The 27,223-nt window shown below is 36.1% G+C and overlaps 1 long non-coding RNA gene across 1 annotated transcript; it reads left to right on the forward strand.

The window, feature by feature from the left end:
- Positions 1 to 1,421: 1,421 nt before the first annotated feature.
- Positions 1,422 to 27,223, forward strand: LOC127841869 (uncharacterized). The gene is made up of 13 exons (XR_008031377.1): positions 1,422 to 1,484; positions 5,537 to 7,280; positions 10,008 to 10,532; positions 11,172 to 11,371; positions 12,175 to 12,248; positions 14,604 to 14,861; positions 15,066 to 15,114; positions 17,715 to 17,778; positions 19,776 to 19,842; positions 20,002 to 20,123; positions 26,476 to 26,812; positions 26,989 to 27,076; positions 27,209 to 27,223. It is a non-coding gene; the product is annotated as an uncharacterized LOC127841869 (long non-coding RNA).

Below are 27,223 nucleotides of genomic sequence, written 5' to 3' on the forward strand. Positions count from 1 at the left end.
CAGTCTGCTACAGCAGCATCACATCATCCATCATTGTGGGACAGGATAGGGACAACATCCTGGTGTTCAGAGTGGAATAGTGTGAACATGTATGTATTAGTTGTTGTAATTAGCGATTAGTATTTCAATGACAATGTGTTGTTTAGCATACCAACATAGTAGTGTGTGATGTTACAATACAACATTAAGTGTGTAGTTAAAGACACAAATAATTTATGTACACATATTGTTATCTTATTATACAATGTGAGGGTTTTTGTTTGAACATAAGATCTAATGCATATTATGTTATGTTGTCATAACGTTTGTGTCATTAAAATTTAGTTCTTGAAAACTTTGCATGAAAAAACGAAGCATTTCAACTGAAAATTTAATATTTCTACATATATGCACATGTACATAGCAACTGAGGCTATTTTTAGACTTTCATTTTCTATAAACACCGTGATGCCATGTAAGAAATGTATATGGATGAATACTTTTTTAATAAAGTATGACATTGTTTAAGTAATCTTTGGAGGAGTATATATTGATATTTTACGCAATGTTTACAGAAAGGTAACACTTGATGTGAGATTTCTTAATTTGCCATATTTTATGCAGGGGACAAAAATATTCATAAACTGCACTCGTCCTGCAGGACGAGTGCATTAAAATTTTCACTCGTCCTGCAAACACACGCACTCGTCCTTCAAATATGTGTGAAATAAAGATTGCAAAGGGCTGATATGACTTATAAAATTTCCTAAAGTATATCACTGCTAAGCAGTGAAATAAGTTACTTTTTTTATGAGGAACACAAAATAAATATTTTTTCTAATGCTCGCGTGCTTTCCGTTTCGGACGTTTGAACATCGCCCCCGCCCCCTTTTAAGAAGGCTCGTATGGCAGACATTTTTCAAACGAAATTCAGACTGGTTTAAATCTGGTTTAAAACCGTACTTCGCGCTTAAATTATTCTTTAAAAGTCAATACTAACAGTGACTGCAGTCGCATGGTTCCCTGTCAACATGTACGCGCAAAGCTTACACCAAAAAGCCAATATTTACCCGGGACACAAGTCTCGCATAACAACACGCACCTGCTGTATAAAATTTACAATTACAATTTCCGGTTCATTCGCATTCTACTTTCGGAATAGATATGCTTTTAGAAAATGATTTTATTAAATGAAAAATAGTCTTACTGGTCAGAAAATTCATTTTTAACATCAGCTTTTTTTCACTCGTCCTGTAGGACGAGGGCTGTAGGGAAATTCACTCGTCCTTTCAAGATTTCACTCGTCAATACGAGCGGACGAGTGGAATTTTTGTCCCCTGTTATGATGTTTTACATGTCTTATTGATTTTTATTACATTTATATAAATGTGTGTGAGTCCTAAATATACAAACAAGAAATACATCAAGCTCTTCTACTGCTCCAGTTGCTGCTGACAGTCGGGACAACGATGCTGAGGATGTGGGGGACAAGCATGACGCAGAAGGTAAAAGAGACGCTTTGTCAGGCCTTTTCTTGGCCACTTTGGGAAACAATGCAATTTTGGGATTTTGAATTTGTTTCGTGCTAAAAGTCCATTGATTTGGGAAAAACACATTTAATATAAGTATTAATAATACTTCAAATGATAGGAATAAATTCCTATTATAATAGTTATAAACTTTGTTAGATATAATTGAAATATAATTAAGATATAATTTTCATAAGGAACAGCATATAACATGCTTTGGGTATGGGTCCGTTAAACAGACCCATGAATACTCAAGGAAAAGCACTGCTTGTGTATTTCCTGTTTATTAAGATGAGGTGGAAAAAAATAGTATGAATTTACATAAGGTAAAATATCCTTTTAAATTGTTTGTTTTTTGTAAAATCATATAAATTCGTCCGCATGTTATTTTGTGGTTAAAAAAAGACTTTCATGGACGTGGTAGTTAATGTGTGACTTTCTCAGTTTGGAAACAATAAATATGGAATTTGTGTCAGTTATTTTCCAGTGTGTTTGTATTTAATTTGTGGATCGTTCAACCCTTAAAATCAATAAAAAATAATGTCCCACGAATAATAATGTTTTTGCAGTATATAAATGAGTGAAGTGGACGAGAATGATATGATATGATTTCACAGAAGGTAAAATGGCGTCTATTCTTGTGTATATCGTGTTTTTAGGACAACTTATTTAACTTGATGATCAATAACTCAAACCCTTCTCCAGCTCGATGCTTTCCAACTTACCGATACATATACCCCAGAAACATAACACCGCAGTAATTTCTGTCACCCCCATGCAGGCCTTGAGTTTTTATAAAGCTGTGAGATATTTAATTAAGCCTATTTGATTGGAATCTATTCCATCTAATGCCGTATAAAGTCTGTTTGCGAGGAGGTGTAAAGTTTTCATTGTGTATACAGTGTTGTTTTTTTTGTCAAAACAGGCCAAGTCACAAGGGAGCATGATTGACATAAAACCACCATTTTTTCACGGGATATTATAATGCGTTCTTGTTACTTACATGCAATAAATGCATTTTGTTTCATGGAGTAAACGAGTATTGAAAAGTGTAAAGAAAAATAATTAAATGGGAAAATTTGTATGGGAAAATAATTTAAACAAGCAAATTCGTTGAATTGATAGCCCACACCAATATGCTTCTGGACACAAAAGTATTATATTTGACACTCAAAACAACATTGTTTCAAGAAACAAAGGGCCATAACTCCGTTATTAACAGATGGTGTACAATGCCATTTGGCGTGCATCATCCTCTTATCCATATATATACAGGTTTCAATAATATCCGCCAAAGCACTTCAAAAATATGGCTCCGGACACTCAAAAAGCATTTTTCAAGATACAAAGGGCCATAACTCTGTTATTAACTGATGGTGTACAATGCCATTTGGCGTGCATCATTCTCTTATCCATATGCATACTCATACCAAGTTTCAATGAAATCCGACAAAGCACTGACAAGATATGGCTACGGACAGACGGGCGGAAAGACGGACAGACGGAAGGACCGACAGACAATGCCAAAACAATATCCCTCCGCCTATGGCGGGGATAATAAAAAGTACAGAAACTCGTATTGAGCACCTCTAAACTCACAAATTTGCACTGAAAGAAGCCCAAACACGTTTTAATAATATCAGTGCTCCAGCTAGGCCTTAATCGAAGGGCGCCGCGCCCTGCCCTCCCGAACCTCCGCCCTGCCCCCCCGAACCTCCGCCCTGCCCCCCCCCCCCCCCTCAAAAAAAAAAAAAAAAAAAAAAAATTTTTTTTTTTTTTTTTTTTACATATGATAATTCATAAATCTCTTATTACATTGTAATTAGTTTAATCCTCATTGTAGACATTATATTTGAATGGTTTGATAATAATGGGAATAATACAATTATTTATAACATATAAATTAACATGCAATAGAAAGCATTCCAGAAACACCAGCGCGCTCGAACGTGCCCTTTTCACAAAATACTGCGCGTCGAAAGTGCCCTTTTCACAAAATACTGCGCGTCGAAAGTGCCCTTTTGACAAAAAAGCCACCCTGCCCTTTTCAAATTCTAGCTGGAGCACTGAATATTATATTTCTATATTTATTTTTTTTATATATTTTATTTGCTCTTGAAAGCCCTTTATAAATCATCGACAATGGAAGCCATATGTCTTATCAGGCATTATTATAATAATTTTCATTGTTCAAACATTTCTACGTGAAGGATCGATCTGAAATTTGGCATGCACATTGGGATAGATGAAAAATGATAAGGAAGTGCATTTTTTTGCGTTTTAAACAGTTCAGGTTTTCTTATAGGTAACATTATACTAAATAATCGTTTTATGTTTGGCTGTTCCCAATAAAAAAATCATATTTTACTCGAAGCCATGTTTTACACTTTAGACTGGTGTTCTGCCTTTATCTCTTGGATATATTGGAAGGGAAAGAAAAGGTGCTTACTACTTAATCCCTGACATATGATAAAGTTAAAGACTTAAGTACAAATTTGACCTGAAAACAGTTACATTGCACTAGAAAATGGCCGGAAAATTTAAGGTGCAAAAGAAGTAGAGTTTGATTTGAGTAAAGTTAATGTTTGGTCTGAACATGACATATCTTTTTTATTGCTTAAATTGATTCAGCTTAGAATGAACTTTCAGAAAAAGTATGGTTATGGTGGTCTCTATGTTCAAAATGTTGCATTTATTTTCTCTTAAAGTTGTCGCTTTTACATTGAATTATATAGGGAAATCATTTAGTATATTGTGGCCTTTAATTAATTTAGCTTACACTAACAAGGGAGAGAACTGTCAATATGTACCAGCAGTGAGTTGTTGCCATTAAATTGTTTAATATTTTATTAATTTGTAATATGTCTTACAACTTTTATGACATGATGGTTTACTTTGGAACTGTTGTCTAGTGTGAAATTAAACAGAGTTTAACACCAAAGACCTGTAAAGGCATGGTCAAAATGGTGTGTGTGTTTTTGCAACTTTGGGAATACATTAATATGAAGTTGTTGCCTCCCATTTATTATTATCCCCCGCCATAGGTGGATAGATATTGTTTTGGCGTTGTCTGTCCGTCTGTCTTTCCGTCCGTCCATTCGTTCGGAGCCATATCTTGGAAGTGCTTTAGCGGATTTCATTGAAACTTGGTATGAGTATATATATAGATAAGAGAATGATGCACGCCAAACGGCGTTGTACACCATCTGTTTATAACAGAGTTATGGCACTTTGTATCTTGAAAAAATGCTTTTTTGAGTGATAAATATAACACTTTTGTGTCCAGAAGCATATTGGCAGGGGATATAAATTGAACGAATTTGCTTGTTGAAACTTGTATTAACAGTAAAACCTCTGTGAAACAATTGTAAAAGTTAACCGATAATGATTATGAGTACAATAAACAATTTATTATTTTTAACTAGATGATTGTCCATGCTTTTTTGATGTTATGCAGGAAAAAAACTGGCTAAAAACATCAATGAGCCACGCTGTGGAATAATAGGGCTTAATGCATGTGCTTAGATTGTAGTCCCAGATTAGCCTGTGCAGTCCGCACAGGCTACTTAGGGACAACAATTACCTCTTAAAGGTCTGTTTTGTTGAAAATAAGTATCTTCTTTTGTGAACATCCAGTATCGTCAGAAAGTGTCCTCCCTGATTTGCTTATGTAGATTTCACATGCTAATCTGGGAAGAAAGCTTCTTATATTGATGAGCGGCAAATAGGCTTATAAAATTACACTGAAAGTTAAGTAAGAATAATAATTATGAATTTACAGGTAATTAAAGCATTAGCCAACACTTTTAATGTTTTAATACGAAATGATTTAATTGCATTAATTTTCATTAATTGCTATTTAGGACAAGGCACCAATTAAATGCCAAATTAGAAATTCAGATAATTATGTTTTGCTGTTGAAAACCTTCACATCCAATCAAGAGGCATATATATGTAGTGTATTATACATTGTAATATAAAAATGTATTACAAGTTCATATCCCCCACTCTAGTGTTGTTGTTTTCAGGAGAGCACCAGCATTGATATCGAGTTGGCCCAGCAACAGCACAAGGTCCGGCCTGCAGGAGCCCCAATACGGAACCATCCTTTCCCTCCCCTGATCCCTAGCTCCTCCCTCTCGACCTCTGGCCACAAAGGGTCAGCATCGTTACACAAGTCTGTTCTGCAATAAATCCTCAGCACGTCAAGTTTTAACGCGCTGTTATGAACAACCAAAATGTCCGCGTCGAGATTTCCCCAAGCAAGCCCGAGTAGTTTTGTTTAGCTCTAGTGCCCGAGTGGGATGAGTGTTACAGAAGCGAGACGTTATAGCAGTACATATGGTAACGCAAACAGTTAACGCTAACAGTTAGTTCTGGCTGTGGACATCATGAAGAATCTCACAAAGAATTAAATGTTGAATAATTTGTTTCATTCTTTATAAGACACAGGGTTCGCACAGGGCTTGAAAAGTGCTTGAAAACGAGTCCTAGGCTTGAAAAGCCCTTGAACAAAGGTTGGCCTTAAAACAGTGCTTGAAAAGTGCTTAGTTCATGTAAAAAAGCCTTGAAAATGTTTATTTCTGCTCAAAATTACTTTTATCATGGCTTTAATTATAAACTTAAATCGTTCTTATGGGCAATATTACGAAAATGTATCATAGATTCCTTCGCGCAAAAAGTTGAGTACGAAATATAAGTTTCGTACAATATTGAGTACGAAATGTTATGTGTACACGTCACAGATTATGTGTGCTACGTCAGAGGTTCTCCATTGTGATCAATTTACGCGAGTGAAAACGCAGCAATGGGGAAGTGTCGTTTCAAACCAGGGTGGTTAACTGAATATTTCTGGGTACAGATAACAAATGACATTCGAAAAGCACATTGTTGGGTCTGTATAAAGACCATTGATGTCGGGGGTATGGAGGAAAGCGCTTTGAAAAGCCACAAGAAAGTGAAAACCCTCAAAGAAAACATGAAATTGAGAAGCAAACAGGGTTCCTGCGATGTGTTTTTTGTTAAACAGGAAGGTACTATTGTTAAAACTGTTAAATCTAAAACAGACTTAAAAAACAACAGCCCATCTGTGTTGAACCAGGAAGGCACAGCCACATGCAGAGAGTGTGCAGTTAGAAGATTCAAATTCCAGGACCTTCGCAACTTTGAGCTGTAGTATCAAACTCGCAGACATCCATAGACAAATTCGTTTAAAAAAATGATATGTTGAACACGAAAGTATTGTGGGTATTTATACCGTTTGCACACAACCATCCTTTAATTCCAATAAAAACATTACAAAGTTTTTTCAGGTTGTGAAGTCCTTGAAAAGTGCTTGAATTTAGGTTTGAGATTTCTGTTTGAACCATGAGACAGCTATATATTCAGCAAGGAACGAGAGCAAATCAAGGAACAATCGAAACGATTCATTCAGAAGTGTATCTGCTGTAGATAGTTAGGACAGTAGTAGCGTTACGGACTGTCCTCAGCGCACAATATATTCATGTGGTGCGCCTCAGACGCGAATTCCGCCATTATTAAAAACAAGTTGCTAAAAGTAAACACGTCCGGTTTTGTTACGAGCACTTTGCACTTCGAGCCCAAAGGGCATTGCATTGAATTGAGACTAAAGAAGGCTTGAAAACATGACACCAGTTTTGTTGTAAGGTCCAGTACGCCCTTCGACTCTCAACCCGAAGTTTATCAGAACTCAAACTTGGCCCTTAACAATATCCGCGAGGCCAGCATATCAGCTCAGCTTCTGAGCTTCAGGTGAGACCTTACAGTGTTATTAATTGTGTCAAAGATTGGGCCTAAATTCAGCCCCATTCCTCAAAAACTCTATTTTTTTTTATAAATATTTACTGGTGAAAATTTACAATGCAATATTTGCCAAAAAAAATGTTTGATAGGTTGCAACAATGAGTTACTTCCCTTATTAAGCTGTATAAGTTGAAACTTAGTACAATTAAAATACAAAGCAAAAATTCTAAATTCTTAAGTATTTGAGTTCACGTATAACTGATTATGATGTTTATTTAAATTAGAAACCGGATGTTTGCAAAGACAAAATCACTATACTGCTTTCATACCTTTATGCACACACTTTCAACGTCAGTGACTAAACTTTACATCTTACGTCTGTCTTACTAAAACAATGGCATAAAATGTAGACATCAAATAGTATTGATTCAATATCACGTACATATAATAGATTTAACCAGAATAGGCTATAATTACTAGTATAATGGCCCCTGGTAGCAAGACAGAGTATCATATACTTAATTCACCATAGACTTTCATCTGTTTTTGCATTTCTGTCTAATCCATATGCAAAACGTGTGTGATCAAGTACTCATATACTTACAGTATTGTGTCTTATGATTTGTTGTATTGTCTATTGCAAGTTGTTTAGTCTTGCGTAAAAAGTTGTGCACATTTAAATGTGTACAGTCTCATATTTTAAGTCGTTTAGTGTCATGTTAAAAGTTGTATTGTTTTACAGTTACAGTTGCAGAGAATCACATTTAAAATTATATAGTCATACATTTTAAGTTGTTAATTCTCACATTTATAGTTGTAAAGTTTCACTGTGAAAGTTGTTTTAGTCAAAACTATTAGTGAGGACAGTCTCGCACTTAAAATTACTGAAGTCATGCCTGCTTTTTAACCAGGTTTTCCGAAGGAAAAAACTGGTTATTAGATTGGCGAATGCGGGCGGGCTGGCTGGCTGGCGGGCTGGCTGGCTGGCGGGCTGGCTGGCTGGCTGGCGGGCTGGCGGGCTGGCGGAATAAGCTTGTCCGGGCCATAACTATGTCGTTCATTGTCAGATTTTAAAATCATTTGGCACATTTGTTCACCATCATTGGACGGTGTGTCGCGCGAAATAATTACGTCGATATCTCCAAGGTCAAGGTCACACTTTGAGTTCAAAGGTCAAAAATGGCCATAAATGAGCTTGTCCGAGCCATAACTATGTCGTTCATCGTCAGATTTTAAAATCATTTGGCACATTTGTTCACCATCATTGGACGGTGTGTCACGCGAAATAATTACGTCGATATCTCCAAGGTCAAGGTCACACTTTGAGTTCAAAGGTCAAAAATGGCCATAAATGAGCTTGTCCTGGCCATAACTATGTCATTCATTGTGAGATTTTAAAATCATTTGGCACATTTGTTCACCATCATGGGACGGTGTGTCCCACGAAAGTATCACGTCAATATCTCCAATGTCAAGGTCGCCACGACTAAAAATACATTTAAAAAAAAAAAAAAAACTTACAAAGGGGGTTAATTTTTTTTGGTCATTTCAAAAGTTCATTTTGAGTTTTCTCCCTTTATCAGATTTTTTTTTCACAATGAAAACCTGGTTTTGTGACAATTTTGTCCCTTGTTTTATTTATTTTTATGCCCCCGATAGGGTGGCAAAATAGCAGTTAAACTGTCTGTCAGTCCGTCCATCTGAAAACTTTAACATAGGCCATAACTTTTGCGATATTAAAAATTGCAATTTGATATTTGGCATGAAAGTGTATCTTATGGAGTTGCAAAATTTAAGTGGTGAAAGGTCAAAGTCATCCTTCAAGATTAAAGGTAAAAACAAACAAATCCAATGGAAGTAACATGCTTAAAAGGGAGATAATTTATATTTATCATTTGGCAGGTACAGATCATTTTAACAAGGGAAGTAGTATTTGTAAAGGGTTATAATCAAAAACAAAAATATATAATCAAAGCAGCGCAGTAGGGGCATTGTGTTTCTGACAAACACATCTCTTGTTAAAAAAAGTATTACACATTGCTATGTACTGTACTTTACTATGTATTTTTCGCGGTTTAAAACCCAAAAATTTCAATATTAAAACACTGTATTATGTGAATTGGGAATAAATTGTGTTTTATCAAAAGTGCATAATATGCAGTTTTATATGTTGCATTTATCTAGTTTTACAAATTATAATTAAAACATATACTTGCATATATAATAGCATCATTTAAATTTATTTTACTTCAAAACTGGATTTTTTATTAATTTAAAAAAAAATCCTCATGAAATGAAACTGTGTCCATGCCGCACATGGACACGGTTTCAAAATACACTTTAAATGATACAAATTCAATCACTGTTAATGAAAAAGTCATGGAAAATTTCTTATTAAGCTTAAATTATAGATAATGTATTACAAAAATATATGTAGACCATGAAATGAATAGTTTTGTTTGAAGAAATCACCAAAATGATGTCCATTCCCAGTTTGATGTCTTATTCCAAATTCACATAATACAGTGTTTTAAGTTTTTTGGGCATAAAATATTGATACAACGCTAGTCTGAGTTCTTATTGGTGAAACATTTATTGCGATATTCTAAATATCAATTATAGACGCAACGTTTGGCATTAAAAAGCAGGTGTGTAAAGTATTTTGTTTCAGTCAAATTTATTTGTCACTTAGTCTAAACCAATCGGGTTTAAGTTTACTTTCTATTTTCTTTTCAGCAAACACTATAAGCCGCCAAGATAAAAACATCGTTGAAGTGAAAGTCGATGACAATTCTGACCCCTATGCTTAAGTAATTCAGCACAAAAACATCTTGCCTCAGAGTAGCAAGCCCCCAAACATCTTCTCCCATGTTGGCTTCATCAACACTTCTTACAGTGGAGCCTTGGCAAGTTCGACTTCCATCCCAGCATTGATGTTGCTTAGCAACAATTCAATGCTGTGATACGACAAATTGTTCCAGACGAGTCGCTTACACAGATAGAGCAGGTGTTGCGTGACTTGTCCCTTATTGCGACTGACCTCGATAACTTCAACTACTGTTGCTCTCGAATAATGTGAACCATATGCCAGTATGCGATTGATGCCATTTAACAACAGTTGTTGTTGAGAATTCCCGGGTTTGAGGTGGCAACTTTGGCGCCGGGACTCGCTCCATCTCTGTCTACGGCCCGGTCGAAGCAGCAGCAGCAATAAGAACAACAAGTAGTATCTGAGCGGTGCTCTGGGATACAGGGCTTCATGTATGTGCTTAAAGTGTCATCCCAGAATATCCTGTGCAGACTGCACATACATTAAGTCCTATTAAAGTGTCATCCCATATTAGCCTGTGCAGACTGCGCATACATTAAGACCTATTAAAGTGTCATCCCAGATTAGCCTGTGCAGACTGCACATACATTAAATCCTAGTCAAGTGTCATCCCAGATTAGCCTGTGCAGATTGCACATACATTAAGTCCTATTAAATTGTCATCCCAGATTAGCCTGTGCAGACTGCACATACATTAAGACCTATTTATCCGAGAATGAGGCTCATATAGTTCACTTAACGTCAGTCCTCTTTCTGCCTGATTGAGGAAAAGTTCCTAGCATAAAATGTGAATTCTCTGATTTTAAATTTATCAAACTTGGTAAATAAAAAGCAAATAAAAGTTAATCTGATATCAGTTTTAATCAAAGGTCAGGGCATAGTTGTGTCTATTTTACTGCTGAAATTTAGCCCTTGAACAACAGTTTCTCCTTGCAATAAAAAAATCCACTTTAATTATTAAATTCTATTAAATTTAAGTAAAACAATTATTTAATGCCTTCAGCACATTATAAAATTATTATCTTCATTTATTTTCAATATTTATTTAAATTGCCAAATTTTGTTTTAAGAGCTAGTTCCTAGCAATCATAGATCGGTACCCTGCTGAAAAACAGGATCTCTGGTCAGCTGGGCCCAGATGCCCAGCAACACTTCCTGGCCCAGGACCTTGGCGCAAATGCTCAACATGTCCTATCTGCATGGTGAAGCTAGTCTTATTCTTGGGCTCCAAACTCTCCTGCTGTGGGGCCAAGATTACCTCATCCATAAGGTACATTGGTACTGTCATTTACTATGTATAATGTTCAGTTTGTATTCCCCCTGGTAGGGTGGCATATAGCAGTTGAACTGTCCGTCAGTCAGTCTGTCCGTCCGTCTGAAAACTTTAACATTGGCCATAACTTTTGCAATATTGAAGCTAGCAACTTGATGTTTGACATGCATGTGTATCTCATGAAGTTGCACATTTTGAGTGGTGAAAGGTCAAGGTCATCCTCTAAGGTCAAAAGTAAAAAAATACAATCCAAGGAAAGAAATAAGCTTTAAAAGGGAGATAATTTCTAAACCTGCCAAATGAAATATTGAAATTTTATTTCAAAGCAGCACAATAGGGGGCATTGTGTTTCTGACGAACACATCTCTTGTTTACTTCAAATTTCAATTAAAATAGTTTGTGCTTTTCATATATTAATAAAACTCTATCATGGCTGCTAACTTAATAAAATCATTATGTTATCGTTAATATTCATAATTGCCTTGAAATGGCAAAGGGGGGTGCATACTGATTTGTCCTTGTCTGTTGAAGTGCACTTAATAAATATTGGTTTCAGATGGATGAAAAATGTTTGCTTCTAGTGTACAGTATATAGTAGTCTATGTTTGTATGTTTGTATGAAGTGTTTAGTGTATATCTCATTTGTATCAAGAGTTTTCAAACATAATGTATTTCTTTTTTTACTCAAACAAACTTGATTTACATCCAATGTAATTGATGACATTTCAGAATGCATTGAATTATTTGGTTTACAGGGACACATTTCTAGGATGCGCTAAGGTCCTTTTATCTGTTCACAGAGGGCTTATACTCACAAGTTCAGGCCCAGAGAACGGTGTTCCCCAACTACAACACAACTAGTACGTCTCAATAGGTAATTCCTCTTCCCATCGCAAAAGGGGTCACTGTGGCATTGCCTAATACTTTAGATGGAATCAAGTTTTAACAAATAAGGTTAAACCCTATGCAAACTGAGGTTTCTGCTCTTCAATTAATTTACCAGTTTATCTTAACTAAGTTTAAGGGTTCAGTCACAAACTATTGTATTGTATATAGACATGTGAAGAAAATGCATAAGGTTCAAGCTTGACCCTCAAATTTGTATTTAAAATTGAACATCTTTAGCTACCATTTATATTGTTTTCAATTATGGAACATTTAGATTGATTTAGAGCATAATCAATTCCATATGTTTTTTAAGTAGCTGAAAATCAAAAAACCCTTATATGTAAAGATTTTGCTCTAAAGCAATTTAAATGTTCTATAATTGAAAACACGGCAAATTCATCATTTGTTTTTAATTTCATTCACGAGATACAAAATTATGTCTTTTTTATGCCAACCTCAGCATTGTTGGGTTACTTTTGTCTCTGGCAAAGTGAGTTTAATGTTTACACCAAGCCATTAATCAAAAATTAAAACAGATATAACAAGGCGTTAAAAGGATTAGATATAAAGATTATGTTCACTTTGTGTTGTAATTATCAGAGTAATAGAAGCTTTAAAAACAGATATGAGCCTTGCGCTGGGAAACGGGTTGAATGCGTAAAGTGTTTGACTCCAATCAGGGACACCACTTACAAATTGGATTTGGCTAAGAACATATTTCTTTAAAAAAAAAATCTATAAAAGTGGAAAGTTTTGTCCCTGATTGGCCTGGTTATTCCTGAAGATTCATGTATAATAGAACAACCAGCAGCAGCTGCATGTTGGCTGTTGGGCAGTTGGCATCCACTATTACATCTGCTCACTATTTCAAGGCAATTTAAGTTGATTCTTCATGAAAGTTGTCAATAATGTTTGTGGGCAGAATTTTGTGTACAAGTTTAGTAACAAGCCAGATTCTCTGTACTTGTTTAATGAAGAAAAAATGACCAGTAAACATGTGTGCCAATGTACTCACGATCAATGTAAACCAGTCTTCTAACTGGGTGCATTTTGTTGGCATTCTTGTTCTTAATTTATTTTTGTGTATGAACTGCCTAAAAAAATGCGACTTGTCTGAGCATAAATGCCATCTGAATTTATGCAATCGGCATAATTTTCCTGACAGTTTATACAGTTTTAAGTGTGCTGTCACATTGCAAAACCGTGTTATATTGTCTTAAAAAGTTTATGGCCTGTATGGATGCTATATTTTTAAATCTTTTTTTCTATAAATAAGGAATGTAGTTGACACTTGTTCATAGTTTTATTCCATTGTTCCTCAAAAAGTTGTAACTCTGTTGCTCTGGTATCTTCAACACCATTGAGTAATTAAATGGTAATTAAATTGAATGCGTTTTAATTCCCTTTTATTAACCAGGTTTTCCGAAGGAAAAAACTGGTTATTAGATTGGTGAATGCGGGCTGGCGGGCGGGCGGGCGGAACAAGCTTGTCCGGGCCATAACTATGTCGTTCATTGTCAGATTTTAAAATCATTTGGCACATTTGTTCACCATCATTGGACGGTGTGTCGTGCGAAATAATTACGTCGATGTCTCCAAGGTCAAGGTCACACTTTGAGTTCAAAGGTCAAAAATGGCCATAAATGAGCTTATCCTGGCCATAACTATGTCATTCATTGTGAGATTTTAAAATTATTTGGCACATTTGTTCACCATCATGGGACGGTGTGTCGCACGAAAGAATCACATCAATATCTCCAATGTCAAGGTCGCCACGACTAAAAATAGATTTTTTTTAAAACAAACTTACAAAGGGGGTTAATTTTGTTTGTTCATTTCAAAAGTTCAGTTTGAGTTTTCTCCCTTTATCACATTTTTTTTTCACAATGAAAACCTGGTTTTGTGACAATTTTGTCCCTTGTTATTGTTTAATTTGAGTTACAATGTTTTAAGGTTAAATTTCATTTACACTTGGATGTATTATGAATATTGCTGGGCCAAGTGTGAGGTTGAGCGATCCAAAACCCGTTTAAACCCCCAATGCTTTGCATTTACCGTTCCAAGGCGGTGACCCCAGCTTTATTCTTATTTGTGTTTATGTTGTTTTGTATTGTGCTGTTTTGTACTGTTTGGGCAATAGGTCACTTGCCTTAAATAAAGGACCTACTAATTGTTTATAATAATAATTCAATACTACTCCAGCAGCTGTTTCACTCCTTTATACTGTGTCTAATGTAATGTCAAATGGTAACTTGTTGTCAAGGTTGGACCTTGCAGTAAATATAAGAATGACCTTCTGATGATGCAACTAGATATTCACTTCGTTGATATTTGATTTCAGAGGACACCCTTCCTGAAAACCTCGCTGGGTGCAACTGCGCAATACGTGACCCTTTAGTGAAATGAGATACCAGGCGGAATGTCAAACCGGTACTACTCCGGTCTCCAGCAATCGCCTCAGCCTTGGACGCAGGTTCATGATGCACCCATGGCCTTACTTATTTCTGAACATCTCAATCTCAAAGCAATTGATGTGAATTAATGATAATAAGACTCCACAAACCACGTTTTGGAGAGGGTATATTGGAGTCAATTTTCTGTAAGTTGTTAAGTCAAAGCGGCATTTTTTGCATATATTATAAAAAGATTTGTATCAAATCTAAATTTCTCAAAGGATTAAATTGGAACTTAAATTGTGTTAAACCGTTGAACAGTAAGTGATAAGTGGTGATTTTGTTGCATGCAAAGCCCCATCGTTTCATTGGCCAAGTCACTCTTTTACCCAGTATTATTTTACTTTCAGTATCTCACTATAATGGGAAATCAGAAGATATGAAACTTATATTCTACCGGTAATCAGGGTTTTAACTAACATTTTGCCCACAGTTGCGCTGTAACCTATATGCAATTCTCGGTTTTAACTTACATTGTGTCTAGTGCTGCAACAATACGCCAAAAAACGTATTGCAATTTATTGTCAGTTCAAAAACCCGTATTGCAATATATTGCTTACTTGTACCAAAATTATAACTTGCCAATTACCCAATAATCCCGTAAATTCCAGTTTTAAAGCAAATTCTGGTAAATATTTACTATAAATGTGCTCAAGAATAACAAGAAACACAAACATTCGCAATTTTTCATTTGTTACTATTTAAAGATGTGATGAAATAACGTCCAACCGGGGCGTTTTTTCCACTGAACACACGTAAGTCACCTGACGTGATGTTCCCGTTTTTATACAACACAAAATACACCTATACTTTCCATGCGACGTTCTACATATCTTTATAATTTTTGTGCGCTTTTTATTGAGACAAAGGATAAAGCACTTTTTATTTGACGCTAGAATTTTTTATTGTCGCGTTAGCATTAAAATTTGGAAGCGTGTTTCCGAAGTTCGGATTACAAATTTAATAGTGCTCAATTCAAAATCGAACGAAACATTTACAGCTGTGCGCAATTAATTCAACAATAATCTGTTCAAAAGCATCAAACGAATGCTCCAATGTAACAACGCTACTCCGTATAATACACTTTTTAGAATGCTATTTTTACGTTTAAAATAATTTACACTGATTTGTTTTGTTAACCTTGTTATCATTATTTCGGATGGCTTTTCTGGATGAAATGTGAATGAATTTTTGTAAAATTTTCGTACCGGTATGATGAAAATCATATTGCAATACAATATGCGGATTGCGTATTGCGATATATAGCAATATACCGGTATACTGTTGCAGCACTAATTCTGTCCACAGTTTCGCAAAGTTGTTTGAATAGTAGTGTCTAAAAACAAATAAAGCATAGTCACTTGCATCCTGTGTAATCAATCATGTTCATGAAGGAGCCATTGTGAAATATTATGTTGCATTTTGACAAATTGCCAAGCATATTTCTTTAAGATTATCTTGTTAAGTGTTTGGCAGTACCAAGCCATGTCGACGCAGCAGCAAAAACAACAGTAGCAGTCTAGTAAGCTGTCTTACATGTTTGAGCTACCTAGTTGAAGCAGTTTTCAGCAACGTTGTCACAATATGGATTGTTTTAATAAAACCTAATGGAGTTATAGAGCATAATTACTGATTCTTGTGTAAGATCGTACTTTATAACGCACTTTCATCAACAACACTGATGCATATGCATGACAGCTAATACAAGTATAAATGCACAAACTAAAGTATGAATTTCTTTATAATTTAATTTATTCGCAAACATTAGTTTCAAAACATATTTAAGCATATCAATATTTGTATGCCCCCCTTCGAAGAAGAGGGGGTATATTGCTTTGCACATGTCTGGCGGTCGGTCCGTCCACCAGGTGGTTTCCGGATGATAACTCAAGAACACTTGGGCCTAGGATCATGAAACTTCATAGGTAGATTAATCATCACTCGCAGATGACCCCTATTGATTTTGAGGTCACTAGGTCAAAGGTCACAGTCACGGTGACCCGGAATAGTAAAATGATTTCCGCATGATAACTCAAGAACTCATATGCCTAGGATCATGAAACTTCATAGGTAGATTGATCATGACTCGCAGACCCCTATTGATTTTGAGGTCACTAGGTCAAAGGTCAAGGTCACATTGACCCGAAATAGTAAAATGGTTTCCGGATAATAACTCAAGAACGAATACGCCTAGGATCATGAAACTTCATAGGTAGATTGATCATGACTCGCAGATGACCCCTTTTGATTTTGAGGTCACTAGGTCAAGGTCACGTTGACCCGAAATAGTAAAATGGTTTCCGGATAATAACTCAAGAATGCATATGCCTTGGATCATGAAACTCCATAGGTAGATTGATCATGACATGCAGATGACCCCTATTGATTTTGAGGTCACTCGGTCAAAGGTCAAGGTAACGGTGACCCAAAATAGTAAAATGTTTTTGGATGATAACTCAAGAACGCATACGCCTAGGATCATGAAACTTCATAGGTAGATTGATCATGACTCGCAGATGACCCCTTTCGATTTTGAGGTCACTAGGTCAAAGGTCAAGGTCACGGTGACCCGAAATAGTTATATGGTTTCCGGATGATAACACGAGAACGCTTACGCCTAGGATCATGAAACGTCATAGGTACATTGATCATGACTCGCAGATAACCCATATTGATTTTCAGGTCACTAGGTCAAAGGTCAATGTCACGGTGACCCGAAACAGTAAAATTGTTTCCGGATGATAACTCAAGAACGCTTTTGCCTAGGATCATGACACTTCATAGGTACCTTGATCATGACTGGCAGATGACCCCTATTGATTTTCAGGTCACTAGGTCAAAGGTCAAGGTCACAGTGACAAAAAACGTATTCACACTATGGCTGCCACTACAACGGACAGCCCATATGGGGGGCATGCATGTTTTACAAACAGCCCTTGTTTACTTTGCTTTAATTTATTGTTTGATTTTTATCACGTTGCCTCTCTTTTCCTAACCAGGTCAAGGGTCACCCCACAACGTTCAGTGCCTAGCGATGAAATCATCCACCGTTACATGTAGTTGGTCAGTAAAATGAGCGTTTTGTCTGCATATAAAGTAAAAAGATTTTATCAAACAACATCTACATTTCTCACGGGATTAAATTGATACTTCAGTTGTTTGATCCCCATGAAGTCTTGCTTTGATTGGTAGATGGTCATCTTGTTACAAAGCCCTAAATTATCATTGGCCAAGTCACTTTTGCACAAGATCAAATTAATATCACTGTATCTCACCACACATGGGAAATCAGAGGCTGTGTAACATATTCTATTCAGGGTTAATAACTAACAAATAATGTTGCAAAAACTTGTAATCCAATCCCATGCATATTTGATGCAATAAATATGTTTAAACTAACTAACATTGTGCCCACAGTTGTGTAAAGTTTTGTGAATACTTTTGTTTAAAAGAAAGAATAAAGCATTTGCATAACTTGTAAGGAAAAATACAGTGACAAAAAACAGTGACTGTTTATAGTCTTCTTCTTTAATTTCCTCGCTTTCTTTCATTTCCTTATATTTTATTCTCTACAGCATATCTCAAACACTATATAACTAATTGATACTTAAAATATAAATGGATGGCACAGGTGCTATGTTTTACAAATATTATTCTACTCTCTAAAACAAATGTCATACACGCAAACACATGTCGGTAGGGATTTGGTACTATTGTGATAAGCTCTTGTTTTTCTAAAATCATAAATCGATTTAAAATATTAAATTAATCTACAACAGCGCACTCATTCTGACACGTTTTTTCCACCATACTTTTTGTCAGTTTGTAAGGATGCAATTAAAAAGAGTGTGTATCCGACTTTGCATCAGACCCCTATTAGAAGTAGAGCCCTGCCTATAAAGAGACTAATCCAGTACCGACCTGTGCACATGTCTGTTGCAATAAACAAGCTGTCATACTTTCACTTGTCGTATTCTCAGATGAGTCACTGTATCAATGTATTCAAGGTTAATTTTTACTTTAAAAAATAACAGTGCGTAAATGTAAACCCTGTAAATTCAAGTTATTTCAAAATAAAACACAAGTAAATTACTTTTAAACTGTTCTCACGTTAGTTTTTGTTATTGTACTGAAACATAAAAAAGTGTTGCATTTGGTAAATCTTCATATATGTATAACACTTTTTCTAGAACAAGTATATTTAAACCATTTCTTGTTAACCCACCACGTGTATTTTATGCCCCACTTTAAAGGAGAGGGGGTATATTGTTTTGCAGGATGTTTGCCGGTCTGTCGTTAGTGTGCTGGTAGACCAGTTGATTTCCTATAACTAACTTGTCAACGAATTGATATATTGGCTTCATACTTCACATGTGCATTGGTCTTGGACAGTATGGACAGTAGATGACCTCTATTGTAATTGGGGTCACTTGTTCAAAGGTCATGGTCACTGTCACAATAATTGTGAAAATGATCTGATCCATAACTCGTCAGCAAATTGACCAATAGGCTTGATACTTCACATATGCATTTGCCTTGGACAGTAGATGACTCCTATCGAAAATGGGGTCGCTAGGTCAAAGATCAATGTCACAATACATGTGAAAATCCTTTCCGATCAATCAATCGTCAACAAATTGACCTATTGGCTCGATACTTGACATGTACATTGACCATGGACGTTAGATGTGCCCTATTGAAATTGGGGTCACTAGGTTAAAGGTCAAAGTCACTGTCACAATAAGTGTGAGAATCTTTTCCAATTAATAACAAATTTACCAATGGACTTGAGACCTCACATGTACATTGGTCTTAGACAGTAGATGATGTCTATTGAAATTTGGATCACTAGTTCAAAGGTCAAGGTCACTGTGACATTAAGTGTTAAATTGGTATCAATTTGATATGTCATCAAAGGATTGAGTGATGGGTGTCAAGGCTCTGTTTTGGGAGGCATCTGTCTCAGACCGCGGAGATCTTGTTTTTATTTAAACATTCTTAAAATAAAGTTTGGTGATAAACCAAAATGAACTAATGTTCTCTCTCTCTATTGATTTTAGCTTCAATGCATTGAATGCATTCACAGTTTCCACACGCTTTACAACTCTAGAACATCGTGGGCACAAGGTGGGCTTTAGTTAAATCTTTTGACATTACCTTGTTAATATGATAGGTCGAGGCACTGACAAGCGTTTTGTCGGGTTGAAATCAGTTGGGTTTGTCATTGAAAATGCTAGTATTGCCTTGAAATTGTTTTGTTTGATGCATGATTTACTTTTATTCCAGAAAACCTGGGTAGCAGAGTAATTAGTATGTCCCAGGAGCATTTGCTGTCATCTTCTCCAGATTATGAGATCCCCATGCTCCACAACCCTCAGTCTATGAACATCATGCAGAGCGAACCTTGGGTTAGTTTTCTTTTTTCATGGCCTCACTTTCAGAGATTGGTGGGTGCATGTAGATTTAACCTTGTGTGTCAATACATCTTTCAATCCAGCTGTGGATTTTTTTGGTCGTGTGAGATTTAAAACAGTATTGCTCCTTATGTGATAAAACCAGGCATATTTACAATCATGTGAACTTGCCTTCTTGTTTATTAAACCCCCACAAACGAAGTTTAGGGGGTATATAGGATGAGCTAGTCTGTCGGTCGGTCGGTCTGTCGGTCGGTCTGTATTAAGTGTCCGCTGTCTTATTCAAATTGTTTTCATCCAATCTTCACCAAACTTGGTCAGATGATGTCTAGGTCAAGTTCGAATATGGGTCATGCCAGGTCAAAACTAGGTCACAGGGTCACTTAGAGCGTTTTAAAAATTGAGCATGGTGTCTAGTATGTTTTTAAAATTGAGCATGGTGTCCGCTCTCTTATTCAAGTAGTTTTCTTTTTTTTATTCCATTTTTAGCTCAACTATTATATATGAAATATATATAGTGGAGCTATCCTACTCAACCCTGAGTCGTTAGCATGCAAATGTTAACGTTTTCGTACTACCCCAATTATTTTGATTGTCCCTTGACTTATTGCTTTCATATTGTGCATACTTGTTTACCAACATGACCCCTACCTATTAACAAGAGCAGACAACTGTATCAAGCATTTTGACAGAATTATGGCCCCTTTTATAATTAGATAATTGAACAATTTGCTTAAATTGGCATAGCTTCTTTATTTATGATCATATTTTATTAATACTTTGACAAAACAACACTTACCTGAATACCACAACGGAGTCCACCCAAACAAAACTCCACGCCCCAACCCAGAATCCCTGCCCCCTCCCACCTTCCCCCCCCCCCCCCCCCCCTCCCCCCACCTTCCCCCCCACCCCCCCCCCCCAAAAAAAAATAATTTGTTTTTCCTTTTTTTTACTTTTGAAAGATCATCTTATAAATGACCACATTATAGCCCCCTCACACCCCCCTACCCCCCCCCCCCCCCCCCCCCCCCAATTTTTTTTTTTTTTTCTTTTATTTTTTTGAAAGATCGTCTAATAAATGACCCCACCCCACATTATTCCCCCCTACCCCACCGAATTTTTTATTATTTTTTTTTATTTTTGAAAGATCGTCTAATAAATTATTGAATCTGAACAATTTCCCCAAGAAGGCTTACGTTATACTGTCAAGCACTTGAATAGTCGAGCGCGCTGTTCTCTGACAGCTCTTGTTTATTTCCTTCGTAAACATAATACACTTAGCATATAGCATAATACATAATATGTCAAATATACACACAATAAGTATGTTTGTTTCACAATGTATTACTATATAATGGTACATAGCATTTTTAACCAGGTTTTCCGAAGGAAAAAACTGGTTATTAGATTGGCGAATGCGGGCGGGCTGGCTGGCGGGCTGGCTGGCTGGCGGGCTGGCGGAATAAGCTTGTCCGGGCCATAACTATGTCGTTCATTGTCAGATTTTAAAATCATTTGGCACATTTGTTCACCATCATTGGACGGTGTGTCGCGCGAAATAATTACGTCGATATCTCCAAGGTCAAGGTCACACTTTGAGTTCAAAGGTCAAAAATGGCCATAAATGAGCTTCTCCGAGCCATAACTATGTCGTTCATCGTCAGATTTTAAAATCATTTGGCACATTTGTTCACCATCATTGGACGGTGTGTCGCGCGAAATAATTACGTCGATATCTCCAAGGTCAAGGTCACACTTTGAGTTCAAAGGTATAAAATGGCCATAAATGAGCTTGTCCTGGCCATAACTATGTCATTCATTGTGAGATTTTAAAATCATTTGGCACATTTGTTCACCATCATGGGACGGTGTGTCCCACGAAAGAATCACGTCAATATCTCCAATGTCAAGGTCGCCACAACTAAAAATAGATTTAAAAAAAAAAAAAACTTACAAAGGGGGTTAATTTTTTTTGTTCATTTCAAAAGTTCAGTTTGAGTTTTCTCCCTTTATCAGATTTTTTTTCACAATGAAAACCTGGTTTTGTGACAATTTTGTCCCTTGTTGAAGACTATGATTGTTGTAGATAAAGCATGTGTATTTTGCCTATTACATATTACTAGAAATACATACATTGAGTAAAATGTTTCACAATGTTTTTTATATTACTTGTGATACATAGCATCTATGAAGACAATAGTTGGTGTGAAATGAATATGTTTGAAATAGTTTCAAACAATATTTAAAAGTTTGCAAAAATGGTGTACACAGGTCAATAAAGGTTATAATACAAATATACAAAAAAGAAAGAAAAAAAGGGGTGTTTGTTGCTTTAAGTAAGGTAGGTGTTCTTATGTAAGTGAGTATGTGTAAAGATGTTTTTAGGGTAGGTGTATAAATTGGACATAACAAGTGCCCAGCGAGTATTAAATATATGTAGTTTGTTTTGTGTTGTTGGGATTAATTCCTGGAGTTAAATTCTAGTATTAAAAAATAGTATAAAAGTTTCTACTAGTGGTGTTGTTTTCTCCTGTTTGCATTTAAAGATAAAATATTTAGCCAACAATATTATGAAGTTAATGACATGTGAATTGTTTGCATCAGCTAGGGTCAATTACAAAATGATAAAGTTGCATAATTTAGCTCCAAGTTTTCTAACCTTTCTAACTTGTCGTAAATAAAGTTTTTTATATCCATCCAAAACTTTTGAATAGGATGACAATCCCAGAATAAGTGAAAATTCGTTTCTGTGTGCACATTATAATCAAAGCACTGAAAGTACTGGTGGATTATTGACATGAAATCTCACAACGTGGCCCTGATTCAAAAGGAAACTAAGTTCATTTAGAAAAACATTCAAGTTTCTGAACCCTGTCTTCGCCACTGCGATGTTTAGTGTGTTACTAGTCTCGGACCAGCTGGTGAAGAACACGTATTTTACTTACGCGCGTTTGCGTGCTGCTGCATACACAGAAGAGGCTTTTGTGGCACGCTCATGTAAATCTTTATTTTGATTTGACCATGTGAGCTAGTTTTTGACCCCACAAGACCCAGATTCGAACTAGTTCAAAGTATCATATGAGGCAAATTGACCAAGTATCATGAAGATTGGATCAAACTTGTGGCATTTACAGTGGGTTATAATATTTTTTAAGATTTGACTCTTAGGCCTAGTTTTTTTTTACCTCATATAACACAGATTTCATAGACAAACATTTTGACCAAGTTTCATAAAGATTGGATTAAAATTGTGCCTCTGTGGTTGTTAGGATTTTCTAAGATTTGACCCGGTGACCGAGTTTTTGACCTCTACCCACATTCCATTTTTGTCTAGATTGCATAGACAAACATGCTGACCAAGCTTGGACCGAAACTGGCATCTAGTGGTAATGAGCTAAAATGAATTTTATCAAACTCTTGACCTTACGCAGCATGTTAGATAGACTGAACGTTAAAAAATAATTGGGTTTGTCATTTTGTTACTACATATCCTGAAAAAGAAAAGCTTAGCAAGACATTGTGTACATGTTAACCCCGCACTATTTGACAACCTATTCACCGTTAAATAACGGAAATAGCCGATATGATCGGCTATTTCCGTGCATTTTCATATCGGCTATTTCCGTGCATTTTCAATGCGCATGTACTAACATTTTCACAACACCCAATCAAATTGCGTTAACAGAGAGTTAAGTTCTGCGGCGTAGACAGAAGTGCTCCGAAGTTTGCAGTAATATGCAAATTAGGCTGAAGATTGGCTACTGTGTATTATTGCCGCTTTGCGTCAATAATCCAAAAATCACATAATGCTGATGGAACAAGATTGCATTTATGGAGGAAAGAATTATTTGGTAAAATGTGCATGAGGTATTTATATTGGAAGTTTCTAAGTTTGGTGTCAATAGTTAATTTGATTGGTTGGTTGAAGATGGTTCTTTGGTTAATGTTTTGATTATTCAGAGTTTCTTTCCATTTATCAAATTGTTTGAATACTTCTGGTTTTTGTTTTAGTATAAGTGCTTTATATACCATTTTGCAAGCTTTTGTATTTTCTGTTATTTCGTAAATTTTCGTATTTCGTCAAAATCTGAAAAATGACCATTATTTGTAACGCGTGATGTTGCATCTTTATAAAATAGCATTACCCACTGTAAGGTATGCTCACTCAATCTGAAATGGCGAGGCATTTAAACATAAATCCATGTTCCAGACTGTCGAAGGCTTTGTTATATCGGAAAAAATAGGAGACCGTTTTCGTTACTTTCATCCATTAGTTCAATAATTTCATGCAAAAGTCTTACATTTTCGCCATTATATCTTCCTTTGATAAATCCTGTTTGATTTACACTGGTTATATTATTTAAATGAGGTTTTATACGATTGGCAATGGATTTTGTAGCTATTTTGTAATCAACGTTAAGAAGCGAGATGGGCCTCCAGTTATCGATCAAAAGGGTGTCCTCTCCGGTCTTAGGTAGTAAAGTAATTATGCTCTGTTTTTGCAATTCTATTAGATTATTGGTGTCTAAAGAATAGTTAAGAGAATTAAAGACATATTGCTTAATATAATTCCAAAATATTTTGTAAAATTCTGCAGATATGCCATCTGATCCTGGACTTTTATTGTTTTTATACGCCCGTCTATGACAGGAGGTATTATGGTATACCCCGCGTCTGTCCGTCCGTCCGTCTGTCCGTCCGTCCGTCCGTCCGGATGTTAATGTCGTACGCTACGTCAAATATCCTTTGACAGATTTTCTTCAAATTTTAACACAATCTTAATATTGATAAACCCTGATCCCCTTTCGTTTTTGACGGAATTCTGAATTGTCGTTCCAGAGTTATGGGACTTTGTTCGTCAAAATTTCGTGATTTCATTGAATGTCCTACTGTAGCTCAAATATCCTTCGATGGATTTTTTTCAAATTTCAACACAATCTTAATATTGATAAACCCTGATCCCCTTTCGTTTTTGACGGAATTCTGAATTGTCGTTCCAGAGTTATGGGACTTTGTTCGTCAAAATTTCGTGATTTCATTGAATGTCCTACTGTAGCTCAAATATCCTTCGATGGATTTTTTTCAAATTTCAACACAATCTTAATATTGATAAACCCTGATCCCCTTTCGTTTTTGACGGAATTCTGAATTGTCGTTCCAGAGTTATGGGACTTTGTTCGTCAAAATTTCGTGATTTCATTGAATGTCCTACCGTAGCTCAAATATCCTTCGATGGATTTTTTTCAAATTTCAACACAATCTTAATATTGATAAACCCTGATCCCCTTTCGTTTTTGACGGAATTCTGAATTGTTGTTCCAGAGTTATGGGACTTTGTTGAATGTCAAGGAGACGGCGCTCCATGCTCATGTACTTATAAAATAAACCATGTATTCAAATACAAATAAACTGAAGTAAAAAAATGATTCAAAGGGTTATTTATTACCTTACTACTTCATTGGCGAACGACGGGCGTATCATGCGCTCATGGCGCAGCTCCTCAGTTCATGTCTAGCAGTGCTTTAGCGCATTCATACTCTGATAGGTATCTTTGTTCATTTTGCGTTTGTTCTGGGGTTATTTTATTGCAGATATTGGTATGGAAACGTTCATGATGTTTATATCTATATTGTTGTCTTTTTTATAAAGATTTTCATAAAATTTGGCAGTGTTTTAATATTTCGTTTTGATCACGTATTACGGCATTATTATTAGTTTTTAGTTGTTCAAGTAGTTTTCATCAGAGCTTCACCAAACTTTGTCAGAAGTTGAAGCTATATGATGTTTAGTTCAAGTTCGAACATGGGCCTTGCCGGGTCAAAAACTAGGTCACGTGGTCACTTAGTGCGTTTTAAACATTGAGCATGGTGTGCGCTTTTTTTGTGAAGACAACATGCAAAATAACCTGTGTCAATGCGGCATGTGGGGGTATTTGTCACGTCCGTGACAAAGCTCTAGTTTTGGTTCATTTATTTTATAGTAGTGAAGTTTTCAGTCAAAAGTAAAATGTGGTTGCATCAGTTGCCTTTTGCCTACCTCACACATACATCTCAGTAAAACTCTTCTCCAGCACGTTTTATTTGCTATTGGCTTGTTGGCCCTTTGTTATTGTTATAAATGATAAGGTGATATTTTTCCAATGGAAGAAATGTATGTTTCTCGAATATCAACCCATATTTCCTGATTGATGATGAGATTTATAGTTAGTTGGTAATAAAGTGGTTATGATTAACTTTTAATGTAACTCAATGTATAAAAGTGCTATTCTTGTTCTTGTTTATCATCCGTAACACACATACATTGAACAAATGACATTAACTGTTATGAATCTTTCTTTTTTCAGACGTCCCTTGACGAAATCAAACCAGCAAATCAGAAGGACAGCCTGTTGCTACCGTTGTTATCATATTAACCCCATACCGAAGAAGCTCAGAGATATAAATGCTGTTTAATATGTGCTAGTCTCAACATACCCCGTGTCTGGTGTGAACATGTACAATTGAAGGTCTCTACAAACCCCATGTCTGGTGTGAACATGTACAATTGGAGGTCTCTACATACCCCATGTCTGGTGCGAACATGTACAATTGAGAGCTCTACATACCCCATGTCTGGTGTGAACATGTACAATTGAAGGTCTCTTCATACCCCATGTCTGGTGTGAACATGTACAATTGAAGGTCTCTACATACCCCATGTCTGGTGTGAACATGTACAATTGAAGGTCTCTGCATACCCCATGTCTGGTGTGAACATGTACAATTGAAGGTCTCTGCATACCCCATGTCTGGTGTGAACATGTACAATTGAAGGTCTCTGCATACCCCATGTCTGGTGTGAACATGTACAATTGAAGGTCTCTACATACCCCATGTCTGGTGTGAACATGTACAATTGAAGGTCTCTTCATACCCCATGTCTGGTGTGAACATGTACAATTGAAGGTCTCTACATACTCCATGTCTGGTGTGAACATGTGCAATTGAAGATCTCTACATACCCCATGTCTGGTGTGAACATGTACAATTGAAGGTCTCTACATACCCCATGTCTGGTGTGAACATGTACAATTGAAGATCTCTACATACCCC

This window comes from Dreissena polymorpha, chromosome 8 (genome assembly GCF_020536995.1).
Source record: "Dreissena polymorpha isolate Duluth1 chromosome 8, UMN_Dpol_1.0, whole genome shotgun sequence".
NCBI classification, from domain to species: Eukaryota; Metazoa; Mollusca; class Bivalvia; order Myida; family Dreissenidae; genus Dreissena; species Dreissena polymorpha.